Source organism: Pan paniscus, chromosome 4 (assembly GCF_029289425.2).
Source record: "Pan paniscus chromosome 4, NHGRI_mPanPan1-v2.0_pri, whole genome shotgun sequence".
Classification (NCBI taxonomy): Eukaryota; Metazoa; Chordata; class Mammalia; order Primates; family Hominidae; genus Pan; species Pan paniscus.
In genome coordinates this window covers 20,819,547-20,834,962 of record NC_073253.2, presented here as the reverse complement: position 1 = coordinate 20,834,962, position 15,416 = coordinate 20,819,547, and the positions used below count along the sequence as shown (strand labels likewise).

The 15,416-nt window shown below is 38.1% G+C and overlaps 1 protein-coding gene and 1 pseudogene across 15 annotated transcripts in view; one reads left to right on the top strand and one right to left on the bottom strand.

The window, feature by feature from the left end:
* The window catches only part of KIAA0825 (KIAA0825 ortholog), a 462,297-nt gene that overhangs the window by 407,894 nt on the left and 38,987 nt on the right, over positions 1–15,416 (bottom strand). The window lies entirely within an intron of this gene.
* Positions 623–15,163, top strand: LOC129397872 (NADH-ubiquinone oxidoreductase chain 5-like; annotated as a pseudogene).

Here is a 15,416-nt window from a genome sequence, read left to right as displayed (position 1 = left end):
CAGGTGTGAGCCATAGTGCCTGCCCTGAGCATTTCCTTTATAAGCTAGGCCTGAATTCCTCCTAAAGTTATCAGAACCTCAAAGTTATCTGATGTCAGTCTTCCCTCCAACCTGCTATACTTGACACTAGTTCCGCTTTCTTTCTTCCCCAAAGGCTAATCCATTGGCTCTCAGAGCACTGTTTTTCTACCACTTCTATCTTGAATACCACAACTCAGGTTCCTTTACCAGCTCTTTTTCTTTCTATTCCCCTTGTTTTTTTTTTTTTTTTGCAGACAAGGTCTCATTCTGTCACCCAGGCTGGAATGGCATGATCATAGCCTACTGCAGCCTTGACCTCCTGGGCTCAAGGGATCCTCCCACCTCAGTCTCCCAAGTAGCTGTGACTACCGGCATGAGCCACCATGCCTAATTTTTGAATCTGTGTGTGTGTGATGGAGATGAGGTATCGACTACTGGCATGAGCCACCATGCCTTATTTTTGAGTGTGTGTGTGTGTGTGTGTGTGTGTGTGTGTGTGTGTGTGTGTGTGATGGAGATGAGGTATCGACTACCGGCATGAGCCACCATGCCTTATTTTTGAGTGTGTGTGTGTGTGTGTGTGTGTTTGTGTGTGATGGAGATGAGGTATCCCTACATTGCCGTGACTGGTCTCTAACTTCTGGCTTCAAGCGAACCTCTTGCTTCAGCCTCCCAAAATGCTGGGATTACAGGCACGAGCAACTGCTCCTGGGCTAGGCTACTTGTTACAAGAGTAGGTTAGAGTCTGTTTACATATCCAGTTAGGTTACTGTTCACTACGTATGAGGAAACCGAATTTAAAATATGTAAGAAGGCAGCTTTAGGTTCAACTTATCCCTGTGCAGGGTTCAAACCCCATCATCTGGATTAGTGCAGCAGTTTTCTAAATCTTTCTTTTATTTTCTCTTTTCTTTTCTTTTCCTTCCATCCTTCCCTTCCCTCCCTCCCTTCTTTTCTTTTCTTTTCTCTCTCTCTCTTTCTCTCTCTCTCTCTTTCTTTCCTGTCTCTCTTTCTCTCTCTTTCTTGCTTTCCTTTTTTTTTTTTTGGTAGAGATGAGGTCTCACACTGTTGTCCAAGCTGGTCTCGAACTCCTGGCCCAAGGGATCCTCCTGCTTTGGCATGCCAAAGTGTTGGGATTATAGGTGTGAGCCACCATGCCTGGTCTCTCCCTGTTTTTTTGCATCATCACCTTCTAACTCATTCTCTATCTGCTGCCAGAATGATCTTTCTAAAACATAGGGGAAAAAAATCCATGTTTATAGCAGGATTTTAATTCCTTTTTTTTTTTTTTTTTTGAGACAGAATCTCCTTTTGTTGCCCAGGCTGGGTGCAGTGGTGCAATCTCAGCTCACCGCAACCTCTGCCTCCCAGGTTGAGGCAATTCTCCTGCCTCAGCCTCCTGGATAGCTGGGATTACAGGCGCCCACCACCATATCTGGCTAATTTTTGTATTTTTAGCAGAGATGGGGTTTCACTATGTTGGCCAGGCTGGTCTCAAACTCCTGACCTCAAGTGATCCACCCCCGTCAGCCTCCCAAACTGCTGGGATTACATGCCTGAGCCACCGCACCTGGCTGCAAAATTTTAACTCTGACTGGGAATAAAGTTAGACTCAAGAGAAAATCAGAAGAAGGTAGTTTGTAGTGGGGAAATAGTGTGCTCATTTCATTTTACTTTTAAAATTATTTTTAATTGATAAATTATAATTAAATATATTTATGGGCTACAAAGTGATTTTATGACATACGTATACAGTGTGGAAAGATTGAATCAAGCTAATTAACATATCCATTGCCTAAAATACTTATCATTTATTCTTCCTGTCTAAATGAAACTTTATCCTTTGACCCATATCTCTCCATTCTCCCCATTCCCCAGGCTCTTGTAAACATCATTCTACTGTCTGCTTCTATCAGTTCAATTGTTTGAGATTCCACATATAAGTGAGAACATGCCATATCTATCTTTCTGTTCCTGGCTTATTTCACTTAGTGTAATGTCCTCCAGGTTCATCCATATTGTTGCAAATGACAGAATTTCCTTTTCTAAGGCTGAATAGTATTCCATTGTGTATATATACCATATTTTCTTAATCCATTAATGTGTTAATGGACACTGAGGTGGTATGTTCATTTTAGAATAATGACTTTGAAATACAAGAAATATATCTAGGAAGCACTTAGAAAAGGGGAAACTGAATGTGAGAAGAAGGGAATGAAGCATATTTACATAAAATGTCCATACAAATTATCATCCAAATCAGGACTTTTTTGAGATTAAAAAGCAGGTACCAAAAATTATTAAAATTATATAATTTTTGAAACACATATTACTAACCAGTTAAACAGCTTTATATAATTGCTGACCTATAAACTAATTACATTGAAACACTATTTTTAAAAATAATATTCTTTCAAAAAATTTATATCTTTGCTTTCAAAAGCAAAAACATCTTTATATTGCTTGAAAAATAAATAATGATTCTTGATATATTTTTGCATAGTTTAATGAGTTTCTTAGCTGTATCTGTCATCCACAGATATTTCTTGAAAAATGCATTTTAAAAATATGACTGTATTCTTTTTATATTTTTCCAAGTTTCATTTTATAGTTAGCAAATTTTAAATTGTTCATACCATGAATAGACTCTTCTATATAGATTATAATATTTTTAATTGAGAAAATACTCTCTCTCAGGTGATAAGCTACCTGGTAAATTTATTAAGTTCAGAGTAAATTTTGCTAGATGAAGTACATTCTCAATTTTAATTTTTAGTAATGAAATACATAAATATTTTAGCTCAAATATTTTTACAGGTACTATTTTTTTTGCCTCCATGCAGATTGCATTTCTTTGACCAAAAATTTTAAAAGACAAAACTCATCAAATAAATGTTAATGATTATTTTGAACGGTTTGCTAAATTTAAGTGCTGCAAAACCATAACCTTTCTCAGTTTAACATCATTCTGGATCAGAATGTAAATGTATCCAATAGAAAACTTCATCTCTATCAAAAGATTTTCCACATAAGTCTTGGGCATTTCAAAGCATAATTGGGAATTTCACAATTAAATCTTGCATGTAATTTGAGTGCTTATCATTGTTCAATTGTCCCTTTGATTTCATGAGGATATATTTCAATATCCTCCCATTTGCAAGGTTTGTTTTCAATAATTGCAATTCCTTAAAAGCTTAACATAAGCTGAATATTTTGCCCTCCATTTGTTGAATGCTTTGACTAAATATTTCTAATGGATTCTGAAGAAACTGCGGCCAAAATTTAGAGGACATTTTTACAAAAATGTTTAATACCATGATGGGACACTTAAGTTGATTTACAAAGTCTCAGACATTTCTAAAATCCAAAAAGAAAGTGCATAGTGTCATACTCAGACCCAAACATTAATCAATTTTTCAAATATCTACTTATTTTCCTAATCACCATACTAATTCTAGTCACCGCCAACAACCTATTTCAACTCTTCATCGGCTGAGAGGGTGTAGGAATCATGTCTTTCGTACTCATCGGTTGATGGTATGCTCGAACAGATGCCAACACAGCAGCCATCCAAGCACTCCTATACAACCGTATTGGCGACATTGGCTTCATCCTAGCCCTAGCATGATTCCTCCTACACTCCAACTCATGAGAACCACAACAAATACTCCTCCTAAACACTAACCCCGACTTTATTCCACTACTAGGTTTCCTCTTAGCAGCAGCAGGAAAATCAGCTCAATTAGGTCTTCATCCCTGACTCCCCTCAGCCATAGAAGGCCCTACCCCTGTCTCAGCCCTACTTCACTCAAGCACCATAGTTGTAGCTGGGGTCTTTCTACTCATCCACTTCCACCCCTTAGCAGAAAATAACCCACCAATCCAAACTCTCACACTATGCCTAGGCGCCACCACCACCCTATTCGCAGCAGTCTGTGCTCTTACACAAAATGACATCAAAAAAATCGTAGCCTTCTCTACTTCAAGCCAATTAGGACTCATGGTAGTCACAATCGGCATCAACCAACCATACCTAGCATTCCTACACATCTGTACCCATGCTTTCTTCAAAGCCATATTATTTATATGCTCCGGATCCATTATTCATAACCTCAACAATGAACAAGACATTCGAAAAATAGGAGGACTACTCAAAATTATACCCCTCACTTCAACCTCCCTCACCATTGGCAGCCTGGCACTTGCAGGAATGCCCTTCCTCATGGGCTTCTATTCCAAAGACCTCATCATCAAAACCGCAAACATATCATACACCAATGCCTGAGCCCTATCTATTACTCTCATCGCCACTTCCCTAACAAGCGCCAATAGCACTCGAATAATTCTCCTCACCCTAACAGGCCAACCTCGTTTCCCAACCCTAACCAACATCAATGAAAACAACCCTACCCTGCTAAACCCCATCAAACGCCTAACAATCGGAAGCCTATTCGCAGGATTTCTCATCACCAGCAACATTTTCCCCATATCCATCCCCCAAATGACAATCCCACTTCACTTAAAACTCACAGCCCTAGGCATCACCTTCCTAGGACTTCTGACAGCCCTAGACCTCAACTACTTAACCAACAAACTCAAAATAAAAAACCCACTGTGTACATTTCACTTTTCCAACATACTCGGATTCTATCCCTATATTATTCACCACACAATCCCCCACCTAAGCCTTCCCATAAGCCAAAATTTATCCCTACTTTTATTAGACCTAACTTGACTAGAAAAACTAATACCTAAAACAATCTCACAGTACCAAACCTCCACCTCCATCATCACCTCAACTCAAAAAGGCATAATCAAACTTTACTTCCTCTCTTTCTTCTTCCCACTCCTCCTAACCCTCCTCCTAATCACATAACCTGTTACCCCGAGCAATCTCAATTACAATATATACACCAACAAACAAGGTTCAACCAGTAACTACCACCAATCAACGCCCGTAGTCGTATAAAGCCCCTGCACCAATAGGATCCTCCCGAATCAACGCTGGCCCCTCCCCTTCATAAATTATTCAACTTCCTACACTATTAAAATTCACCACAATCACCACCCCATCATATTCTTTTACCCATAACACTAACCCCACTTCTATTGCTAATCCCACTAAAACACTTACCAAGACCTCAATCCCTGACCCCCATGCCTCAGGATACTCCTCAATAGCTATTGCCGTAGTGTACCCAAAAACAACCATTATATCCCCTAAATAAATTTTAAAAACCATTAAACCTATATAACCTCCCCCATAATTTAAAATAATGATACACCCAACCACACCACTAACAATCAACACTAAGCCCCCATAAATAGGAGAAGGCTTAGAAGAAAACCCCACAAACCCCATTACTAAAACCACACTTAACAAAAATAAAGCATATGTCATTATTCTCGCACGGACTACAACCACGACCAATGATATGAAAAACCATCGTTGTATTTCAACTATAAGAACACTAATGACCCCAACACGCAAAACCAACTTGTTAATAAAATTAATTAACCACTCATTTATTGATCTCCCCACTCCATCTAACATCTCCACATGATGAAACTTCGGCTCACTTCTTGGCGCCTGCCTAACCCTTCAAATTATCACAGAACTATTCCTAGCCATACACTACTCACCAGATGCTTCAACCGCCTTCTCATCAATCGCCCACATCACCCGAGACGTAAACCATGGCTGAATCATCCGCTACCTCCACGCTAACGGTGCCTCAATATTCTTCATCTGCCTCTTCCTACACATCGGCTGAGGCTTATACTATGGCTCATTCCTCTACCTAGAAACCTGAAACATTGGTATTATCCTCTTATTCACAACCATAGCAACAGCCTTCATAGGCTATGTCCTCCCATGAGGCCAAATATTCTTCTGAGGAGCCACGGTAATTACGAATCTATTGTCCGCCATTCCATACATCGGAACAGACCTAGTCCAATGAGTCTGAGGCGGCTACTCAGTAGATAGACCCACCCTCACACGATTCTTTACCTTCCACTTCATTCTGCCCTTTATTATTACAGCCTTAACAACCCTACACCTTCTATTCCTACACGAAATAGGATCAAACAATCCCTTAGGCATCCCCTCCCATTCCGACAAAATTACCTTCCATCCTTACTACACAACCAAAGACATCCTAGGCCTATTCCTTTTCCTCCTCACCCTATTAACACTAGTACTATTCTCACCAGATCTCCTGGGCGACCCAGACAACTACACCCTGACTAACCCCCTAAACACCCCACCCCACATCAAACCCGAATGATATTTCCTATTCGCCTACGCAATTCTCCGATCCATTCCCAATAAACTAGGAGGCGTTCTAGCCCTTCTACTATCCATCCTCATCCTAGCAGCAATTCCTATACTCCACATATCCAAACAACAAAGCATAATATTTCACCCATTAAGCCAATTCCTATATTGATTCCTAGCCACAGACCTTCTTACCCTAACCTGAATTGGAGGACAACCAGTGAACTACCCCTTCACTACCATCGGACAAGTAGCATCCGTACTATACTTCACGACAATTTTAATCCTCATACCAGCCACCTCCTCAATCAAAAATAAAATACTCAAATGGACCTGCCCCTGTAGTATAAACCAATACACCAGTCTTGTAAACCAGAAATGAAGACTTCCTTCCAAGGACAAATCAGAGAAAAATTACTTGACTTCACCATCAGCACCCAAAGCTAAGATTCTAATTTAAACTATTCTCTGTACTTTCATGGGGAAGCAAATTTGAGTACCACCCAAGTATTGACCCACCCCATCAATGGCCACCATGTATATCGTGCATTACTGCCAGCCACCATGAATATTACCATGTCATACTTAGTTATTTTTGTTTTATTCAACTTCAGTCTAATCATGAACATTTATAGGCTGTTTACCTTGTATATGTATAATCATATTTGTACTTGACAACTACATCTTCCATTTGGATTGGTAGAATATTGCAGATTTTGGGGATGTAATTACAAATTACTGTGTGCATTACAACATATTTCAAGTATAGTCTTCCCTACAGGTTCTAAATTTGCTAAAAGAAGGCATTTATATGATGTTGTGTTCCACAACAATATATTTTTAATAGTACCAAGAGAAAATAATTTTATCATTGATGTTGCAGTTTGTAACTTAATTTACAATAATATTCACAATACTGTCAAGTGTTTCAACTTCAACAGAATGAACTTTCAAATGGTTTACTTTGATTTAAGGAATTAGATAAGAAATTTGAACCATTCTTATTGGAATTAATTGATTTTCTACAATTAGAAGTATCCAGTAATACTGACGTACAACTGGCATAATTTAATGATTGAAGTTCTTCTAATGGAGTGAATACATTAACAGCTACTGTTTCACTTTTCATACATGCACAAGAAAACTTGAAACTAAAAATAAAAGAAATTAATTCAGAACAGTCACTTGATCTAAATGAAAAGTCATGCCTGACAGAGTGGTATACAAATGTACCTTCTGTGGCTAAGTATTAAAAGGTAATATTTTTAGATGTGGTCTTAAAATAAAACTGTGTATTAGATGTTGCTGCCTCTTTCACAGATTTAAGTCTTGTTTTCATGTGGTCAGTTATACCATTACAGAGTCATCATGGTGGATGGTAAATGTCAACAAACATTTTATGAGAGTTATACGTGAATTATTTCCAGCAAATCAAGGAAATTCAGTATTGTCTGATAAATGTACACTGATATTTTGTTTTGTTATCACTGTTGCTAAAAACGATTATTATAAAATAAAAATACATTATCCAGTAATAAAATAAATAAGTAGTTGTAGTTTTATACCATATGATACATGATAAACAAAACCTTTTTAGTGGCCGGGCACAATGGCATGTGCCTGTAGTTCCAGCTACTATGAGACTGAGGTGGGAGCATTGCTTGAGCCCAAGAGTTCAAGCCTGTGGTGTGCTAGTAGTGTGCCTGTGAAAAGCCACTGTATTCTAGCCTGGGCAACATAGTGAGACTCAATCTCTTAAAAAAAAAAAAAGCCCCACAAAAAAACCAAGTTTGGACTATATTCACTCTATGGCAAGAGTAAATAAAGACGGGGAAATGTGCAATCAACTGACCAGGGCACGGGCACATCAACTGGCCAGCAGGGCTGGCAGCATTAAGTACTTCTGCTACCACCATCACCCAAACCTGAAGGAGTTAGCTGTACCTAACTGCTCATGTCTGAGTGTATTCACTTTATCAGTAAGCACCCTTCATGTTGTTCTTGAAAAAGATGTTTTACCTTACAATCCTTCTGGAAAGGATCTAAAAAAGAAAAATGGGCTATTGGCAATTTAGCCACATGTTAAAGTATGAGCTTCATTCATTACACTGGAGACTCACATATGAACCATGTCACAATTTAGAAGTACACAGTATAGGTCAACCTAAACCTATTCTGGTTTATTTATATATAACTGTTAAATAATACTTCACTCAAAAATGAAAAATCTGCAATTCATTAAAAATTATAATCTACCTTTCTATGGCATGACATGGAAAGATTTCCAGAATATTATATTATTTCATTTAAAAAATTGTAGAACTATATATACAGCATAATACAGGATATTTTTGAAAAAACAAACTATCCCATAAAATAAAGAATACACACTAAACTATTAGCAGTGCTTATCTGTGGGTGATACAATTAAAAAGGGACAGCAGAAAGGGAATTTTAATTCTTTATAATCGATTTTTGTTTGATATGATGAGTGTCTCACTTTTGACACCTAAGAAGTAAAAAATGAATAAGAACAATATAATAAGTGTTGGCGAAAAGAATCAAACTCTGTAAAACATTTGAAGAGATTTATTCTGAGCCAAATATGAGTGACCACGGCCCATGGCACAGCTCTCAGGAGGTCCTGAGAACATGTGCCCAAGGTGGTCAGGGTACCGCTTGGTTTCATATATTTTAGGGAGAAATGAGACATCAATCAAATGCATCTATGAAATACATTGGTTTGGTTCAGAAAAGCAGGACAACTCAAAGCTTGGGGGGGTTGGGGCGGTTGTTCCAGGTTATAGGTAAATTTACACATTTTCTGGTGACAATTGGTTGAGTTTGTCTAAAGACCTGGGATTGATAGAAAGGAAATGTTCAGGTTAAGATAAAAGATTATGGAGACCAAGGTTCTTTTTAAGTGTTTTTTTTTTTTTTTTTTTTGAGAGGGAGTCTCACTCTGTCATCCAGGCTTGAGTACAGTGGCACAATCTCGGCTCACTGCAACCTTCACCTCCCAGGTTCAAGCAATTCTCCTGTTTCAGCCTCCCTAGTAGCTGGGACTACAGGCATGTGCCACCATGCCCGGCTAATTTTTTGTATTTTGAGTAGAGACAGAGTTTCACCATGTTGGCCTGGCTGGTCTCAAATTCCTGACCTCAAGTGATCCACCTGCGGAGGCCTCACAAAGTGCTGAGGTTACAGGTGTGAGCCACCAGGCCCAGCCTCTTTTGGAAATTTTACAGTGGCTGCTGTTAGAGTCAACAAATGACAAATGTTTCCTATTCAGATCTTTAAAAGGTGCTAGACTTTTAGTTAATCTCTTCAGGATTGGGAGGGCCTGGAAGAAAAAGATCTAGCTATGTTAATAGAGATTCTTTACAGATGCAGATATTCCCCCACAAAGAAAGGCCTTGCAGGGCCATTTAAAATATGGCAGGGAAACATGTTTTGGGGTAAAATATTTTGCTTTTCTTTCTTTTCTTGTAATGTTATCCAGAGTCAGATTGGAAAGTCATGATATATAGAGTTAAATAAAACCCATCTGATAAGAATTTCTGGTTTGTAGGGCATGACTCCCCAGACCTCTTAGAAATTTGGGCAAGATAAAAAAAATCAGACCTTAGTCCTCATAAATATTACAAGGCATTAGCTAATGGTGTATCAACTGAGTGATACAAGTATCAAATAATCTAGCAGTCTTGCAGCAGGGAGCTCCCTATGGGCAGATGGAGATAGGAAAGGCAAGCCTCAAGAAAAAGGAAGGCAAAGGATTTCCTAAAGGTTGGGAGCCAGTGATCTTCCAATATCCATAGCTTCACAGGCCCCACAGTTGGAGACATTTTAATCTCTCACTATACATAGGTTCAAGCCCTCTCCAACTTGAGGAACGATCCACAACTAGTACAGAAAGGATGGCCGGGCGTGGTGGCTCATGCCTGTAATCCCAGCACTTTGGGAGGCTGAGGTGGGAGGATCACAAGATCAGGAGTTCGAGACCAGTCTGGCCAACATACTGAAACCCCATCTCCACTAAAAATACAAAAAATTAGTCGGGTGTGTTGGTGTGTGCCTGTAATCCCAGCTACTCAGGAGGCTGAGGCAGGAGCATCGCGTGAACCCAGGAGGGGGAGGTTGCGGTGAGCCAAGATCGTGCCGTTGTACTCCAGCCAGGGTGACAGTGTAAGACTCCATCTCAAAAAAAAAAAAAAAAAAAAAAAAGAAAAGAAAAAAAGAAAGGACATAAGAAGTCCCAGACATTAACTTTAGAAGTAGATAATGTGTCAGTCTGCTTATCTCCCTGCTGTTTCACAACCTCAGCTCTTACTAACTTGATTATTGCCAATATATAATTATGTCTTCATTTTTTTAAAATTAATTTTTGTTAGCTTGTCTTTTTAGAGACAAAGTCTTACTTTGTCACCCAGGCTGGAGTACAGTGGTGCCAGTATAAGCTCACTGCAGCCTTGAACTTTTTAAACTCAAGCGATCCTCCTGCCTCAGCCTCACAAATAGCTAGAATTAAAAGTATGAGCTACTATACCCGGCTCTGGTTCTCATCTTGACATTTCTATGTACTGGGATCCCACTCTTAAACCCCATTCACAGCTACCTGCTCCAGTTTCATGGACTACCATCAACTGGGGGCCCTTGTAATTAAAGTGATGAGAACATCCCTGGAGCATCAATGGAACTGTTTTGGAGAACCAGAGCAGAAAAATCATGGATGAAAATAGTGAAAGATAAAATTGAAGAGGTATGCTATGGACAGATATTTTAAGGCCTTTTTATTTTTTCTCTCTAGGAGGAAAATATTTGGACTTTATCCTGTACATAAGAGGGAGTCAAAAATGTTTTTTTACTAAGGCAGCACACGACTAGTGTTTTATAAATATTTATAAAACAAGGTGTTAAGATGGTTTGGTGTGGGGTGAGACAACAGAGAGAGGAAGATCAATTAGGAAGATAATTAGTAGATATGAAGGTGATGATAAATAGGAAGAGGACGTGGCCATGACGAAAAAAAAAAAAAAAAGATAGATCTGAAATGACTTTCCAGGATATGATAGATAGCTTGGGGCCACTGAGTGAGGCAGACAGTTACAGCTCAGAGAAAACTAGGCCGCTGTTACATGTTCAGGCACAAACAAGCTTGGGCTTCAGGCCCAATTCACCAGAGAAACTAAACAGGGCACATGTGAAAATTATAAAATCATGTTAAGAGGCAAAAGGATGGTGGATTACATTATTAGAAACTAGCAATAGTAAAGCCAAAGTATGGTTCTCCCTGAGCAATAAAAATCAGCGTGGAAGAAGACCAATTATGACAGTAGTGACTAAAATAAAGAGGTGGACATTGTCCATGCAATGCATATTTGATATCAAAGGCTTTTCTGGTCTTGCTAAAGGCAGCCATAGATACCATACATTGCATACACATGCCGGCCTTTGGCTGAGGAGTGGGTGACTACTATGTTTGCCCATAAGGATTTCTGCAGGCCAGGGCCCCAGGATAGACCAGAGTAGAAAGATGAGGCTATAAGGAAGTTTATGCAGTAAGGGATAAATTATTACAAAGAAAATTCTTTATGTTTAATCTGAATGACAGAATGGTAGCTTATGAATAGATTTTAAAAACTTAGGAGGAAAATAGTGGTAAGAAGGCATAGCAAATTAGTGTTAGACATAATGATTTTGAGTAGGCCGTACAAGTGGAAATGTTCAGAATACAGAGGAAGGTGATATGTGAGAGAAATGCATGAGAAAAGATAGTGCTCAGATGTCACACTATAGTACATGAGACTAAGATGTAGCCAATCATAACAAAGTATTATTTTTCAATCTTTAAAAAAACCTTAACATACATACAAAATAAACACAAGGGTGAATAAGAGAATCAACATTTATAGCAGTGTATCATGTTGCTATGGTTTGAATATTTGTCCCCTCCAACACTGATGTTGAAATTTAATCCTCAATGTGGCAGTATTAAGAGGTGAGGCCTTTAAGAGGTTATTGGGTCATGAGAGCAAAGCCCTCATGAATGGAGTAATCCATGCATGAATTATGGATTACTAGATTAATGAGTTAATAGATTAATGGGAGTGGGACGGTGGCTTTATAAGAAGAGAATGAGAGATTTGAACAAGCATGCTCAGCCACCTCACCATGTGATACCCTGTATCACCTCTGGACTCTATGTAGAGAGTCCCCACAAACAAGAAGCCTCTAACCAAATGTGGCCCCTTGACCCTGGACTTCTCAGTTTCCAGAACTGCAAGAAATACATTCCTTTTCTTTATAAATTGTCCAGTTTCAGGTATTCTGTTATGAGCAACAGCAAGTGGACTAATACACATGTACTAATAAAACTAAACTAACTTACATTGCTGCTTCATTACTTGGTGAGAGAAGAGACATCTACTCATGGAAGAATCTATTTACTCAATAATGGCACCTTACATTTATAAATTATAATAGTTGTCTACTAACATCTCCTTAAATATGTAAGTTACAGAGCTAATAAATGAGATGACCAAGATTTTAGTTATAATTAAAAGAAAAAATTTAACTCTTCTTAAAAAAAAATTTTGTTCAATTTGTTGGATAATGACTCACTGGTTTAAAAGATGCACAGCAATTTAACATATGTGTGTACACACATATCTCAAAAGAAAGCTTCACAAAGCATTACTTACCCTTAATACTTGCTCTTACATTTTCTATTCTATTCCTTTTCATTTTTTCTTTTTTTTCTTTTTAATACTGCCTATAGCTTCTAAGTTGATTTCAGCATCTATAGTTTGGCTTAGAGATTTTTAGATTAAAAAGAGACATTTATGATCATTTTATAGAACCATCTGTAAAGCTATGATTGAAAAATCCAGAAGAGATATTTTTAAGAAAATGTAAAAAAGAAAAAAACCAGAAAATGAATGGTTGCGAGCTACTAACAGAGTGGGAAGAGACAAAGGATAGATAAAATCAGGTCATAGGGTGGACAAAAACAGTATCAAAGAGGACAATGTTGCAAAAATGAATGTGAAGTCAACAAAAGCTTATTTCAATACATGTCTTTACCTTTACTGCAGGGTATTTCAAAGTGTAGTCCAAAACTAATTTAAGCCAAAATACCAGGGACACTTGTTAAAAATTCAGATACCTGGGCCCCATCCCAGACCTAGTGAATTAAACTCTCTTTGGCAATTGAAAAGTTTCCCAGGGCATCCTTTTAACTAAGTATTGTTATCTCAATTCCTTTTACAAATCAGCTTTCAAAGTGGTACTTTCCAAAAACATGCCAACTCACTTCACACATAGGTATATTTCTGAAAAGTTGTTAGGTGAGTACTTGTACACCAAACCATTATTCCCCTAAAGACTATCATGATCATTTCAGAATTATGTTCATCCAGAAAGAAACAAACCAGATTTGAGACCATTCAACCTTTAAACAAATATTCTTTATCTAATTTTTCTGTATTACTTATGTAAGAGGTTGACCAAATGGACTCACATACTCATTATTTTTACTTAGTTTAGAAGCATGTATATTTAAAATTACAACATACTGTTAACACATTCCATTTTGACTTTGAACACTGAACTAATTGCACTAAACTTAACTGGTTAATTATCATAATCAAGTGGCATTTAGCAGAACTCACAAACAGAAAAAGTGCCACAGGAAGACAGTTTTCAGAAAATACAAAAACTGAGGTTTGTGGTTTGGACTCTTAACAGCAAAGATATCCCTTTATGTGGTGAGCTCTGCTAACAAAAAGTATTTGTCAACTTCTTGCCAATAGATAGCCAAGAAGTATGAGATGTGAATCTATTCAATTCAAAGATGGAAATAACAGGTAAGAACAACAGTAGTTAATATTTATTCACTTATCTCATTAGAGGTTTCCTTCTAAATCCTTTATATGCATTAACTAATTTAATCCTTACAACAATTCCGTAGACTGTGGCTTTAGACCTCATTTGAGGATGCTGAGGTATAGAATTATATAATTTTCCTGAGATCCCACAGCTAGAAATAGGAGGTGAGATTCAAAACCAGGCAGCCTGTCTCCAGAATCTACATTCAAAGACAGTGGGATACACTAGGATTTTAAGAAAGTCTTAGATGTTGGAACAATTACCTGCCTCTATATAAATGCTTTCTGTTTATGTTTTTTTTCTGTTCTTTATACAATTGATTTTAAGATAAATTGTGACTACCTTGCATCCCTGCTTATGCTTAGTTACTAGATCTCATTATAATGCTCTTGAAATATGACAGGAATTCCAAAATTAGCATCAAATAGGAATTCAGCATCATACAGAAAAATAAAAATGTATTTTAAAAGATACTTAATTCTAAATTTAAGGGCAGAATAGTATAGTGGTTTACAGGCTGTGCTTCTCAATTTTTCATGTGCCAATCACCTAAGTACATTGTTAAAAATGCAGATTTTCAGCAGCTCTGAGATTCTGCATTTGTAGCAAGTTCCTGGGTGATGGTAACACTGCTGGCCTGAAGATTATATTTTGAGTAGGAAAGGTTCAGAGTTCAAACTCTGGAGTCACACTGCTTATGTTTCTTTTTTTCTTTTTTGAGACAGAGTCAGACTCTGTCACCCAGGCTGGAGTACAATGGCATGGTCTTGGCTCACTGCAACCTCTGCCTCCTGGGTTCAAGCGATTCTCCTGCCTCAGCACCCCCAGTAGCTGGGACTACAGGAGCGTGCCACCACACCCGGCTAATTTTTGTATTTTTAGTAGAGACGGGGTTTCACTATGTTGGCCAGGCTTGTCTTGAACTCCTGACCTCGTGATCTGCCCGCCTCGGCCTCCCAAAGTGCTGGGATTACAGGCGTGAGCCACTGCACCCAGAAACACACTGCTTATGTTTCAGTCCCAGCTCCATTACTTACTAGTTCTATAACCTTCTCCTTATATACCTCTACTACATCCGTAAAAGAGTGAGAACATTAAAGGGTTGTTACCAAGATTACATGGGATAATCCATAGATAGTACATAGAACAGTCTCTAGCACATAGAAAGAACTCAATAAATGTTATCTCTTAGTGTTATTGAAAAATATTAAAAGCATATATTGTATCC